Source organism: Ursus americanus, chromosome 10 (assembly GCF_024610735.1).
Source record: "Ursus americanus isolate L20-20 chromosome 10, mUrsAme1.1.p, whole genome shotgun sequence".
In the NCBI taxonomy this organism is placed as follows: domain Eukaryota; kingdom Metazoa; phylum Chordata; class Mammalia; order Carnivora; family Ursidae; genus Ursus; species Ursus americanus.
In genome coordinates, this window is record NC_142136.1 from 52,973,479 (window position 1) to 52,988,950 (window position 15,472).

A 15,472-nucleotide genomic window follows, 5' to 3' on the forward strand; every position below is an offset into this window, starting at 1 on the left:
TACATGACCATAAACTTGTGGTAAGTTGTTACTGAAAGAGCGTTAATAGTTACGTTCTGTGAGTCTACTAAATGTCAGGAATGATGGCTTTATACATACATCCTATCATCTAATCCTCAAAACACCCCATTATTCAGATGAAGAAATGGAGCTTTGGGTTAAAAAATTGCTGCACATTACATGGCTAGTAAGCGACAGATCCAGGACCCAAAAGGCCTGTTCTTTTCACTTCGCCTCTACTCTAAACGATGGGCAGAAACAGTAAGCATTTTGAACGTTTATATTCTTAAGCTACATATTTTGTTCCTAAGTCCTAGGTTTCAAAAAAGGGATTAGTTACTAAGATAAAAATATATTTATTGAAACATTCACTTTGATTATATAAGCAATAACAAACATAGTAATAACGACAACAGTGATAGCAACTGACATTTGCTAAGTGTTTTTATGTGCCAGAAGCTGTGCTAAGTGCTTTAGGAGTATTCTGTTTATGCTTCACATAATCCTAAGAGGTAGGTATACTATTATGATTCCCACGTACAGATGAGAAAACAGGCGCAGAGAAGTCAGGGTTAATGGTCTCAAGATCACAAACGGAACGGGTGATAAAGCCAACATTTAAGCTCAGGGAATCTAAATCTGAAGCTTAAATAGCACATTATATAAACCTATTTTTGCAATATCCTTTCCATTGACAAATTAAACTCCCAAGAAAGTGATCATATTATTTAGACAAAGACTTCCCTCTAAATTACCAACACACCTAATGCTGCTCCGTGCAGATTTGGACCTTCAGTTAATTAAGTAACAAGCAACATATTGAGAAATAGTTTCCCATAGTCTTTCAACTACAAATGGAACACCCAATTTAAATCCCTATTTTAACCCACCAGTCTTTTTATAACAATAGTAAATCAGTCAGCAAATTTTAAAACAAAAGTGCCACATGGAAAGCTAGCATAATTAGCTAGCTTTATTTTTAAAATCCTGAACTGTCAATAGTGGAGGAAATTTGCCACTGTTGTTTTGACAAGAATTATAGGCAAAATCTCCAAAAATTGGCCAAACCTGAACATACACAGGATATCATCTGAATATCCCAAAACACGTAGATTCTACAAAGTGGTCGACTAAGTGAGACTATCCCGAGAAATATGCAGAACTTAGAATATGGCACTGAGAAAAATCCAAATGTACACCAAGAAGTGATTATTCTTACTCAACAGTAGATGGCGCTAACACATCATATCCTATTTAAAAATAGCTGTCCATACTCTTCTAGAACATTTTTACGTACCCAACCCTGGCTATCTTAAATTAAGTAAAATTTATTTATTTAAGAGTCTATATAATTCTATCTCTAATTTTTAAAAATCTAAACACATAGGCATCTTATATACAAATCTGGGCCATTTTTTTAAAAAACGTATTACTTAAATACAAAATTAAGTCGTGAAATTTGTTAACAAATGTAAGACATACGGTCACATCTGAAAAATTGAAAAAAGAATATGAATAGGTAAAAGAAACTTAAAAGAAATAATATCTGAATGTTCTGAGGTTTGAGTAGCCTGTGATCTTGAAATTATTTCTACAGTCAACTATAGGAATGTTTAAACATCCCTCCAAAGTTTCTAGTATGTACAATATGGAATTTCCATTTCTTTCTATAAAATCCTTTAAGTGTATGCAGAATATATTAATTTCCTATGGACAAGCCAGGGAATACAGTCCTTCCCCCTCACCAAAGTAGTCTACCTTTTATACATTATAAATAATAGTGATTCCCAACCCAGAGGTAAATAATACGTCTGAATGTGGGGCTTAAAAGTATGTGTTAAGTTTTTTTAATTAGTCTGGAAAAGGAAAAATACAAAGTTATTTACTATGACTTGTCATGTTAATCTAGGACAGGAGTTGGAGCACAGGAAGGCTGGGAGTGATAAGGATAAAAAAGTACAAGTGACACCCATGATAAACATATTTAATGATCGTGGCATAAGACAGCTATCTCAAATCCTACAAGTAAACCTAATTATAGGTCTTTAAAGCTACACAGAATAAACAGTACAGCAATATCGTTAGTTGGGGGGGGTTCTCTTTCGCATATCTAACATTAAGTTACACAGGTGGTTATCCAGTCCACCTGCTGATCTGCGTAAAAAGGACGGGTCAATATAGGACATCTTAACTTAAATGACACTAGAATTGTAGATACACATGAGCATTTGTGTTTTGATTCCTACTTCTAACACTTAAAGATGCTATAACACCTTGAGAAGTCACTTACCTTTCAAATTCAATTTTTTCTTTTATAAAATAGAAGGTGGGATTATAATAAGAACTAGAAGAAGAAAGATACAGGGTATATAGTGTGAGTGATACATAAAGATTCAACGAATATCGGACTCCATCCCCTTCCTTCTGCAGTATTATAAAAACAGCAAGAAGCAGGCAGAAATAGCAGAAGTCCACTTAAGCCGATGTAAATCAATACAATGGTTGAAAAATAAGATTTTAAAAGACAAATGCAGACAGTCTACCCTCTTACCGCCAAGAACTAATAAAGTATGAGTTTTTGAAAAATGAGTGCTTAGTATAAGCAAACAAAACCCAAGGCCATAAACATTAATAGGCACTATAAATAGTGACTCTATCCACAAACCCAAGGGCAGTTACCACACATATGTGTATGGAAACTTCTTCTAATCGTATTTCCACTTTTAAATGTATAGGATTTCTACCAGTAACCAAATACAAATTTTGTTCAATGTTAAGAGGCTTCTTAGTAAGATTATTTTCATTAAGCCTGCACATAATAAATATCAGAATCCTGATTATATTTTTCATTAGAAAGACATTTCAAAAATGTTCTGTTTTTGCAGGGAAAAAAAAATGACCAGGATAACTTTCCACCTAGAACTGGGTACCCAGACCTTTCAAGAACTAGAGTAAAATAAAGACATGTTCAGAAAAGCCGAAATTAAGTTAACCGCCATTTAACATTCACTAAAGGAACTTCCAAAAAATATTCCTTAGGAAGAAGAAAAATGTTCCATTCAGAAAGTCTGAGTTACAAGAAAGAAGAGTAAATAAAGAAGCAGATAAACATGTAATTAAAGCTAAACATTGTCTATAGAAAATAATGTCAAATTTGTGAATCATTTAAAAATGAAGTTAAAATTATGGACAACAATATGTAAATTGTAGGGAGTGGGGAAGGTGGTAGTTAGTGTTAAAATGTGGTAAGGATTTTGTACTTTTTCTAGAAATGGTGAGTTTTAAGATATTGATTAACCTTAAATTTTGTAGGCTGATTAAGTTGATTAAAAGAATATATAGGTCCCAAACAAGAAAAGGGGGGGGGAATAGGAATGTCCCTCCCCTGACACAAATCCTGCAATACAGTATTTACAAGAGACACCCTAAAATAAAAGGACATGAAAATGCTAAAAGGCAGAAAATGGGAAAAAAGGTTTCATTGGCAATACCAACTGAAAACAGGTAGAATAACCTTGTTAAAATAAGACAAAAGAGAACTAGGTAAGAGGCATCACTAGGGTCAAAGAGAGTTATGACCTAACAGCTTCAATGCACCAGCAAGTCTAAACTTGTATGCACTTAATACATATAAATAAATAAAGCAAATTTTGATAGAGCTATAAGAGAGAAAATGTCAATCACCTTTCTCTAATATGTTGGGTCAAGGAGATAAAATTAGATATTATAGATTTAAACAAAGAATTTTTTTTCTTTTAAAGATTTTTATTTATTTATTTGACAGAGAGAGACAGCCAGAGAGAGAGCGGGAACACGAACAGGAGGAGTGGGAGAGGAAGAAGCAGGCTCCCAGTGGAGGAGCCTGACGTGGGGCTCGATCCCAGAACGCTGGGATCACCCCCTGAGCCGAAGGCAGACACTTAACGACTGCGCCACCCAGGCGCCCCCTAAACAAATTTAAAAACGTATGTTAATGGACACATAGAGAACGCTCAACCACACAATTAAAGAACGGACATGCTCTCCAAGCATACATGAAACAACTGAAGTGTTCATGTGCCAAACCACAAAGAAAGAGTAAATACATTTCCAAGAATCAGTGTCATACAACCAAGTTAGCAGATCACTATGCAATTCATTAATATAGAATTCACTAACAAAATGATAAAACGTAAAAACACCTATATTTGATGACTTCAAAACACACATTCAAATAATTTGTGGGTCAAAAAACAAAATCATAACGGAAACTTAAAACACTTAAAAAGAAATTGCAGACTTGTAAGACAGGCTGTCAAAGTAATAACGTGGAAGGAATTTTATAGTCTTAAATGCTTACAACATTACAGAAGAAAATTTGAAAATTGGTGAGCTAAAATTTCAACTTAATATGACAGAATAGGAACAAGAATGAACCTACAAATGCAGGGAGAAGGAGACAATAAATATAAAAGCAAAAGTTAATGAAATTTTAAACAAGAAAACAACCTCAAAGCCAAATTTGGCTCTTTGAAAAGATTAATAAAATAGGTAGAACTCTGAAAAGATCAATGAAGACAACGGGATGCAATATGAACAAAATCCAGAAAGCAAGGGGATAGAATCATAAATACAAAAAAAATTAAAATGTAACACAATACTATGAACTTTAAAGCAACACCTAGAAACACCCGATCTAGGTTTTACCTGTAAAATTCTATGTAACAGCCAAGTAACAGAAGATAACACTCTCATAAAAATGCTTATAGAGATTTTATATATATATTATATTATATTTGAATATATATATATATAGTTTGAAAGACAAATTCTCTCATTCTCTTTTATGAACAGTGTAAGAATCAATAGCAAACAAACAAAAATAAAGCAAATCTAGTAATAGTAAAAATGCATCACAACCAACTTAAGTTTATCCTAGCAATACAAGAGTGGTTTACCATTAGAAAATCTTTAAAATTTTACTTATCATCTTAACAGATTGAAGGGGGAAAAATCACCTCAAGAAATACGAGAAATTTTTTTTAACAAAATTCAATATAAATTATTTACTAATAATGAAACTTAGTAAACTAAAAATATAAAGAAATTTCTCTTCCCACATAAAAGATATCTGCCAAAACCTACAGAACACAGCCTTCTTAGTGGTGAAATGTCAGAAGTATGTTTCAAAATTAGGAACAAGATAAATATGCCCAGTATTAGCACTCCACTGGAAATTCTAGTCCTGCATGGTTCAGTACAGTGGCCACTAGCCACAAGTGGCCATGAGCACTGGAAATATGACTAGTACAATTTGAGATGTACTGTAAAGGTGAAATGCATACCAGCTTGTGAAGATTTAGTACCAAAAAAGGTAAAATATCTCATTAATAATTTTTATACTGATAAACATGCTGAAATAATATTGGGTTAAAATAAAGCATGTCAAAATTAGTTTCACCTGTGTCTTTATATTTTTTAATATGACTCTAGAAAATTTTAAATTATATGTTTTTCATATTTCTATTAAAAAAGAAAAAAAACAAACATTGACTGGAAAGGAAGAAAGAAAGCTATCATTAACCTCAGATAATATGACTGTCTACACAGAAAAACAATATACAGAGAATCTTAAAGATTTTGTTTATTTATTTAGAACACACAAAGCAGGGGGGAGGGGCAAAAAGAGGGGGAGAGAGCCGACTCCGAGCTTAGCGCACAGCCTCCACAGGGCTTGATCTCCCCACCCTGAGATCATGACCTGAGTTGAAACTAAGACTTGGACACTTAACCAACTGAGCCACAATATACAGAGAATTTTATAATCAATAACAAGTTTTAGCAAGGTGGCTAATAATTCCATACATATCAACATATAGAAAACGTAATTTTCTTTTTTCTTTTCTTTTCTTTTCTTTATGGCACCTGGGTAGCTCAGGTCGTGATCCCAGTGTGCTGGGATCAAGTCCCACATCTGGCTCTCTGCTCAGCAGAGAACCTGCTTCTCCCTCTGCCTGCCGCTCCCCCTGCTTGTGCTCCCTGTCAAATAAATAAATAAAATCTTTTAAAAAATAAAAATTAAATTAAAAAATAAAGATTTTACTTATTTATTTGAGAGAGAGTGAGCATGAGTGGGGGGCAGAGGGAGAGGTAGAGGGAGAAGCAGACTCCCCACTGAGCAGGGAGCCCAATGTGGGGCTCAATCCCAGGACCCTGAGATCATGACCTGAGCTGAAGGTAGACGCTTAACTATCTGAGCCACAAGACACCCCGAAAATGTAATTTTCAAAAAGCTACTACTTACAAAAGCCAACAAAATATAAAGCACCTATATATTAATTGAATTTAAATTAAAAAAAAGAAATGTAAAGCACCTAAAATTGAACAAAAGTAGAATTTTATTGAAATATAGGAGAGCCCCAAATAGATGGAGAGATTCAATATCATAAATCCCCAAACCAAGCCTCAGATTTTAGTGGTACTCCAACAAACTCCCACAATGGTTTCATAAGGAACCATAATATTCATATGGAAGAACAAAGACCCCATAATACTCGTGGCATCTTAAAAATAAAAAAGGTGTAATGACTTCTCTCCTGGATATCAAAACTCTTAACAAAGCAATAGTATATTAAACGAATAGACCAATGAAACAAAGAGCTGGTTTTCTGGAAGGACAAACAAAATAGATGAACTTTAGCTAGATTCCCCAAGAAAAAAAGAGAGAGGACTCAAATAAAATCAGAAATGAAAGAGGAGACATTACAACTGATAACACAGAAATATAAAGGATCATAAAAGACTACTATGAACAATTATATGTCAACAAATTGGACAACCTAGAAGAAATGGATAAATTCCTAGAAACACACCAAGACTGAACCATGAAAAGGTAGAAAATCAACAGACCAATTACTAGAAAGCAGATCGAATCAATAATCAAAAATCTCCCAAAAAAACAGAAGTCCAGGACTACATAACTTCACTGGTGAATTCTACCAAACATTTAAAAAATTACTATTGATCCTTTTCAAACTCTTCCAAAAAACACAAGAGGCAGGAGCACTTCCAAACTCATTTTATGAGGCCAGCATTACCCTGATAGCAAAACCAGACAAGGACACTACAAGAAAAGAAAATTACTGGCCAATATCCCTGATGATGCAAAAATTCTCGGTGAAATAATAGCAAACCAATACATTAACAATACATTAAAAGGATCATACACTATGATCACGTGGGATTTATTCCAGGGATATCAGGATGGTTGATATCCACAAATCAATCAAAGTGATATGCCACATTAACAAAATGAAGCATAAAAACCATGATAGAGCCATAGATGCAGAAAAAGCATTTGACAAAAATCAACACCCATTTATGATAAAAACTTTCAACAAAGTGCGTGTAGAAGGAACATACCTCAGCATAATAAAGGCTCACAGCTAACATCATACTCAACAATGAAAAACTGAGAGCTTTTCCTCTAAGATCAGATACAAGACAAGGATGCCCACTCTAGCTACTTTTATTCAACATAACATTGGAAGTCCTAGCCAGAACGATTAGACAGGAAAAAGAAATCCAAATAAGAAAGGAAGAAGTAAAATTATCACTATTTTAGATGACATGATATTTTATACAGAAAACGCTAAAGAAGACCTCAAAAAACTGTTAGAACTAATCAACAAACTCAGTGAAGTTGGAGAATATAATATATGAAAATCTGTTAAATTTCTATACAAAATAACAAACTATCGAAAAGAGAAAATTAAGAAAACAATCCCATTTACACGTACATCAAAAAGAATAAAATACCTAGGAATACATTTAACCAGGAAGGTCAAAGACCTGTACACTTAAAACTATAAGACATTGATGAAAGAAATTGAAGACAACACTAATAAGTGGAAAGATAATCGGTGCCCATGGATTGGAAAAATTATTATTGTTAAAATGTCCATACTACCCAAAGCAATCTATAGATTCAACACAATACCTATAAAAATTACAATGACATTTTTTCACAGAAATAGAAAATCCTAAAATTTGTATGGAACCACAAAAGACCCAGAATAGCCAAAGCAATCTTGAGAAGAACAAAAAAGCTGGAAAAAAAAAATGCTTCCTGATTTCAAACTGTATTACAAAGCTATAGTAATCAAAACAGTATGGTATTGGCATAAAAAGAGACATCAAAGATCGATGGAACAGAGCAGAGAGCCCAAATGGGTGAAGGAGAATGGGAGATCAGGCTTCCAGTTATAGAATGAATAAACCATGGGACTAAAAGGCACAGTGTAAGGAATACAGTCAATGATATTATAATAGCATTGTATGGTGACAGATGGTAGCTACACTTGTGGTGAGCTCAGCATAATGTATATACTCGTCAAATCACTAAGTTGTACACCTGAAACTAACGTAACAGTAAGTGTCAACTATACTCAAATTTTAAAAAAATTTTAAATAAAAATAAAGCCAAAAATAACAAAAAAAATAGAGATTCCCAGAAGTGAACCTATGCATATATGGTCAATTAATTTACAATAAAGAAGCCACGAATATACAATGGGAAAAGGACAGTCTCTTTAATAAATGGTGTTGGGAAAACTAGACAGTAGCATGCAAAAGAATGAAACTGGACCACTATTTTACACCAGACACAAAAATTAACTCAAAATGAATTAGACTTGAATGTTAAGACCTGAAACCATGAAACTACTAGAAGAAAACATAGGCAGTAAACTCCTTGATGTTGGTCTTGGTGATGATTTTTTGGATTTGACACCGGAAGCAAGAATAATAATCACAAGTGGGACTACAGCAAACCACAAAGTTTCTGCACAGCAAAGGAAACCTTGATCAACAAAATGAGAAGGCAACGTATGGAATGGGAAAAAATATTTGCAAATCATATACCTGATAGGGGGTTAACATCCAAAATATATAAAGAACTCATACAACTCAAGAGCAAAAGAACAAATGATCCAATTAAAAAATGGGCAGAGGATCTGAACACATTTTTTAAAGAAGATGTACCAATGGCCAACAGGTACATGAAAAGATGCTCAACATCACTAATGACCATGAAAATTCAAATCAAAAGCATAATGAGATATCACTTCACACCTGTTAGAATGGCTATTATCAAAAAGACAAGAAAAAAAAAAGACAAGAAATAGCAAGTGTTGGTCAGGATTTAGAGAAAAGGGAATCCTTGCGTACTGTTGGTAGAAATATAAACTGATACAGCCAATACGGAAAAGAGTATGGAGGTTCCTCAAAAAATTAAAACTAAAATTACCATATGACCCATCAATTCCATTGCTGGGTATTTATCTGAAGAAAACGAAAACACCAACTTGAAAAGATATTTGCAAACCCATGTTCATTACAGCATTATTCATGACAGCCAAGACATGGAAGCAATCTATCTATGCATCCGTTGGTGGATAAATGGGTAAAGAAAATGTGATTGATACACACACATACACACACACACACACACACACACACACACACACACACACACACACATTCAGCCATTAAAAAAGAAGAAAATCCTGCCACTTGCAAGAACATGAATGGACCTTGCAGTCATTATGCTAAGTGAAATAAGTCAGATAGATAAAAACAAATACCACATGATCTCACTTAATGTTTAATCTAAACAACAAAATGAAATAAAAACAACCAAACTGATAGCCACGAAAAAACAGATTAGTGGTGACCAGAGCCTGGGGCAAGAGGAAGCCTTAGACGGGTGAAGGAGGTCAAAAAGTATAAACTTCCAGTTATAAAATAAATAAGTCCTGGGGGTATAATGTACAGCAGGATAACTGTAGTTAATGATACTGTATATTGGAAAATTTTCTAAGAGTAAATTATAGAAGTTCTCATCACAAGGAAAAAAATTATATGTGGTGATGGGTGTTAACTAGACTTATTGTAGTGATTATTTTGCAATATATACATATATAAAATCATTATGTTATACACCTGAAACTAAGACAACCAATGTTATATGCCAATTATATCTTAACAAAAAAAAAATTTTTTTAGCACTACAAAGTACCACAAAGAAGAGACAGGATGGTCTTTTCAAATATTAATGCTGAGCCATTAGCTGCCCTATAAGGAAAAAAATTACTCTTGATCCCGATTTCATACCATAGAAAAAAAACCAAATCAGATGGATGGTAGCTCTAAATGTGAAAGGTAAAACAATTTCTAGAAAATAACAGGAATATCTTGGGAATGTGCAAAGATTTCTTAAACAAGACACAAAAGCATTAACTATAAAAAGAAAAGATGAACAAATTAAACTACATCAAAATTGGAATTTATGTTCATTAAAAGAGATCAATAAAAGAATGGAAAGATAAGTCATACTGTGAGAGGGGATATTTGTAACATATCAAAGAGCTCATTTCAGGAACATTTAACGAACTCCTAAAACCAATAAGAAAAGGTCAAAACAATAGAAAAGTGGGCAAGAAACATGAACAAGCATTTTACAAAATAATACATCCAAATAACCCGTCTATCTATCTATGTTCAATCTCATTAGTAATAAGGGAAGTGCAATATAAAACCACAATGAGGTACACTGTACATCCCCCAAGATGGCTTAAATTAGAAAGACTGACGAGTAGGTTTAAATCTAAGTGATGGGTGGAGCGCCTGGGTGGCTCAGTCAGTTAAACGTCCGTACCTCCGACTGACTCTTGATTTCCACTCAGGTCATGATCTAAGGGTGGGGTGTGGAGGCTGCTTAAGATTCTCTCCCTGCCCCCGCCTTCCTCCCCGCTCTCCCTCTCTTAAAAAAATAAATAAATAAATCTAAGTGACAGGTAGGATGTGGAGCAATCACAACACTCATACATAGCCGGTAGGTGTGAAAATAGGTACAACCACTTTGGAAACCGGAGATTATCTACTAAAGATGAACATACACAAACCAACCAGCGGTCTTTTTTTTTTTTTTTTTTAAGCAGTCTTATTCCTAGGAATATCCTCAACAGAAATGCAAACATATGTGCATCAGAAGACATACACAAGAATAGTCACAGCTGCACTATTCATAAGAGTCTCCAAAATGGAAACAACCCAGATGTCTATCAATAGAAAAATAGAATGTTCTACAATGAAATACTATATAGCTATGAAACTGAACTCCTATTAAACTCGACAACATGAATGGATCTCAAAAATATTGAGGAAAAAAAATCTAACACATAATTTCATTTATATAAAGTTCAGAATGAACAAAACTAACTGATACTGTCAAAAGCCTGGAGAATAGGTGCCTTTAGGGAAAGGAACGAGAGAAGTAATTAGGAAGCAGTTTGAGAGGGGATTCCAGAATGCTAGGAATGTTCTGGTTTTTTTTTTTAATCTGGATGAAGGTTACATATCCATTATTTTGTGATAATTCATCAAGTGATTTATGTACTTTCTCACAACTGGAAGGACTGGCAAGGTGCTTGTCTCTGCTTCACCTAACTCAGACTCTCTCAGGGTGGGAAAAGTGTCTATGCACAGGGCATTTCTCGAGAACGCTGAAAGGCAAATGAATAACCCACTGTTATCTGAAGGTAAATATAAAGCACATAAAAGATAAGCTGAAAACTGGGGAGAGAGCTTCTTTGGAAAATTAATACACTGAAAAGCTATCATATAAACTGGGGAATTTAGAATGCCAAAGTGTATGCCCAGGGCGGGATGTAAGAAGACCCTAAACTTTCACCCCTGGCTGATCTTTAGGCTCCGTACAAGCAGGGAGAGAGAACTGTAAAGGGAGAACTGTAAAGAGCCTCGCTAAGCATTGAAGGAGTGTCCCAATACAGAGTCAGTATGCAAAGACTGAGAAAACTGGGGTTATTTGGGGGGAAAGAGGTGGGGTGGGGAGCTCCAGGTATTCAAGGAAATCTCTGCCAAAACACTAGCTGACCATAAGCTAAAGAAACAGACACTTCAGAGATCGCACGGGGCAAAGATCCAGAAATAAACCCATACAACTCTGGCCACTTGATTTTAGAAAGGGGTGCCAAGACCATTCGATAGGAAAAGAAGTCTCTTCAACAAATGCTGCTGGCACAACTGGGCATCCACATGCAAAAGAGTAAAGTTAGACTCCTACTCACACCATATACAAACTCGCAATAGACCAAAGATCAAGATATAAGAGCCAAAACTATAAAATTCTTAGAGCAAAACATAAATTTTCATGACCTTGGGGATTCGCAGATACAACACCAAAAGCATAAGCAACAAAAAAAGAAATAAATTGGACTTCATCGAAATTAAAACTTTTATGGATCAAAGGGCATTATCAAGAAAATGAAAAGGTAACCTACAGACAAGAAAATATTTGCAAAACATGTATCTGATAATGGTCTAGGATACACTTTACAGAGCTTTTGGGTAGATACCTAAAAGTGTAGAATTAAGAAGATACACAAATAGGGGAGCCTGAATGGCTCAGTCGATTGAGAGTCTGCCTTTGGCTCAGGTCCTGATCTCAAGGTCCTGGATTGAGCCCTGAGCTGGGCTCCCTGCTCAAAGGGGAGTCTGCTTCTCCTTTTCCCCCTGGCCCTGCCCCTGCTTGTGCTCTCGCTCTCTCTCTCAAAAAATAAACATTTAAAAAGAAGATACACAAATAGCTAACAAGCACATCAAAGATGCTTTAACATCATTAATCATTCAGGAAATGCAAATCAAAACCACAATGAGATACCACCTCATACCCAGTAGGATGGCTATAATTAAAATTAGAGAAAACAAGTATTGGTAAGGATGTGGAGAAATTAGAACCCTCATACACTGCTGGTGGGAATGTAAAATGGTACAGCCTCTGTGGAAAACAGTTTGGTGGTTTCTCAAAAAGTTAAACACAGAATTGCCATGTGACTCAGCAATTTCACTCTTACATATGTGTCCAAAAAGAACTAAAAACAGGTAACTCAAACAAATATTTGTACCCAAATATTCATAGCAGCACTATTTACAAAAGGTGGAAACAACTCAAATGTCCATTAACAGATGAATTAGCCAAAAGTAGTCAATACACACAAATGGAACATTATTCAGCCATACACATGAACTAGTGAATCGTGCTAATCAGGTAGACAGAGCTGGGAATCGTTATGCTAAGTCAAAGAAGTCAGACAAAAGAGGCTACATACTCTATGTTGTCATGCATCTGAAATATTCAGAATAGGTAAATCCAGAGAAACAGAAAGCAGATTGCTGGTTGCCCAGGGCTGGGGCAAGGTCAAATGAGGAGTTGCTGCGTAACGGGTATGGAGTTTTCTTTTGGAGTGATGAAAATGTTTTGGAACGTGATAAAAGTGGTGGTTATACAACACTGTGAATATACTAGATACCACTGAATTGTACACGTTAAAATGGTTAATTTACGTTTGTTTATGTTAAATTGAATTTCACCTCAATTTAAAATCAAATCAAAACAAAATAAAACCCGTGACCTGAATTAGAGAGCCAAAATTACATTCAATCCCATTTTTCCATCACCTCTCACATCCCATATGGCACTGAGTCAAAGTAGATTCTGCCTCCATTTCAGAATAGATTCTCTCCTCCTCCTTTTCCTGGCCACTGTCCCTGCCTTAATTCAGGTCTATCACTTCTTACCTGCTAATTACAACAGTGTCCCAGATAATCTAGTTGCCAACAATATTGTTCCCTATTTTTAACCGTTCACTAAATTGCCAGATCCATCCTTCCAAAATGCAAATCTAATCAATTTTTCTGCTCAAAATCCTTCCATGTTTCCTTATGGCTTTTAAGATAAAGTGAAGCTCCTTATCCTGGCACGAAAAGTCCTATTTAGCCCATTCCTACCCTCTGGCCTCATCTGTCATTCCGGGTCTCTCCTCCAGCTGCATAGGACATAGTCTTCTACTTCAAAGATCTATGCTGTTGAAGGTCCCTGTACTTCCTCTAACTGGGAAATCCTTTTCCAAGTGAGTAACTTCCCTCAAAAATTCAACTAAACATCTCATCCTCTAGAAAGGGTTATTCCCCAGCTCCCAATTCACTACTTTCACATATAGCAAGCATTTATCAAAGAACTTACCACACTGTAGTATAATTGGCTTACTTTCCTATAGCCTAGATAACCCCCTAGTAGACCCTGACCACAGGGGCCAAGATTTCATCATATTTATATCTCAAGTACCTCCCTCAGCAAACATTCAATTCAGTCATGTGCTCTCAAACATAAAATAATTCATAGATCTTCTCACCTTTTGCTATTTGATCATTAGGTCTTCATGGCTGGCCAATATCTGAGAGAATAATTAGCAACTTGTTTGTGCAATATTTCTGCTCAGTAATCTATCCTCAAACTAATTAAACAAGAGCTTCTTGATTAATGCATTTAATACATGAAAGAAAATTTTCTAATCCTTATTAAAAAATTGCTCTAAGTCAATCTAAAGAAATGTAAATTTTCTTTTTTTATTAAGTAAGACTACAGACAAGGTAAAAATCCCTTAATTAGTTTTGAGATGAAAACCTAAATATAAAAATTTAGCTAACTGTTCTCTCCCTCACTGGAAATACACAATCAATCTTGGTCTTTAGACATAGGATTATGCTCACTTCTATACCACTTCCTACCAATTCCCCTAATCACACTGCCCCGAGTTTTTAGGCCCACCAAAGCATTTGGTTGGTACTGGATAATGTGATAGAAACCAGATTCTTTCAGAACATTTTTCATAGGAAATTGAAATTTCAAAGAATTGTTCAATTGTTTCTGATGAAAACACTTGATATCTGAAAATGCTTTGACAATCTAAACTTGAATGTACCCAGGTAAACTCAGGTAAGTAGGAATATAATCTCTAGACTGCCTTGATGATTCTGAAATATCTAAAATTTATAAATACTTCCTATAAAATAGTACTTGAATGACAAACTATAGTCATGTATTTTCATTGTTCACAGGGTAATTTTTATTCTAATTGTTTTAATCCAGTCTAATTCTGTCCACATAACAACATCTATAGATTCCCAATACCTAAAAAAACGAAGCACCATTATTAACTTACTTACTTTTCTTATAGTCAAGACCGATGTTTCCTAGGGCTATTTCTGCTGACCCAAACCATGTTCTCCATTTTCATTAAGTTTATAAATTCACAGAAAAGATCTCAGGCAAATATTTTCTCAGTGCCAACAATTCTTGCACTTTGCCTAATTAACTCATTTGTTTTATGTCTTACAGGGCTGGAATCTGCAATTACTATTTCCATCTCTACACTGGCTGCTAGAAAGCTCTCAGCTAATTTATGGCTTATTTCTAGACTTTCTCATATACAGAGTCTGGGTATTATTCTCATTCTGGGCTCCATCTTATCCTTTTCAACCTCTCTACTTTGCCACAATATACACTTAATTTTATTTTGTCACACTGGATATATATTTGTAAGCTGCCTTTAATCCCTTCTGGAATACATCC

General features: G+C 34.8%; 1 protein-coding gene across 1 annotated transcript in view; it reads right to left on the minus strand.

Annotated features, from left to right (window-relative positions):
- TSC22D1 (TSC22 domain family member 1) overlaps positions 1-15,472 on the minus strand; it is a 131,180-nt gene that overhangs the window by 47,833 nt on the left and 67,875 nt on the right. The gene's annotated exons all lie outside the window — the stretch shown is intronic.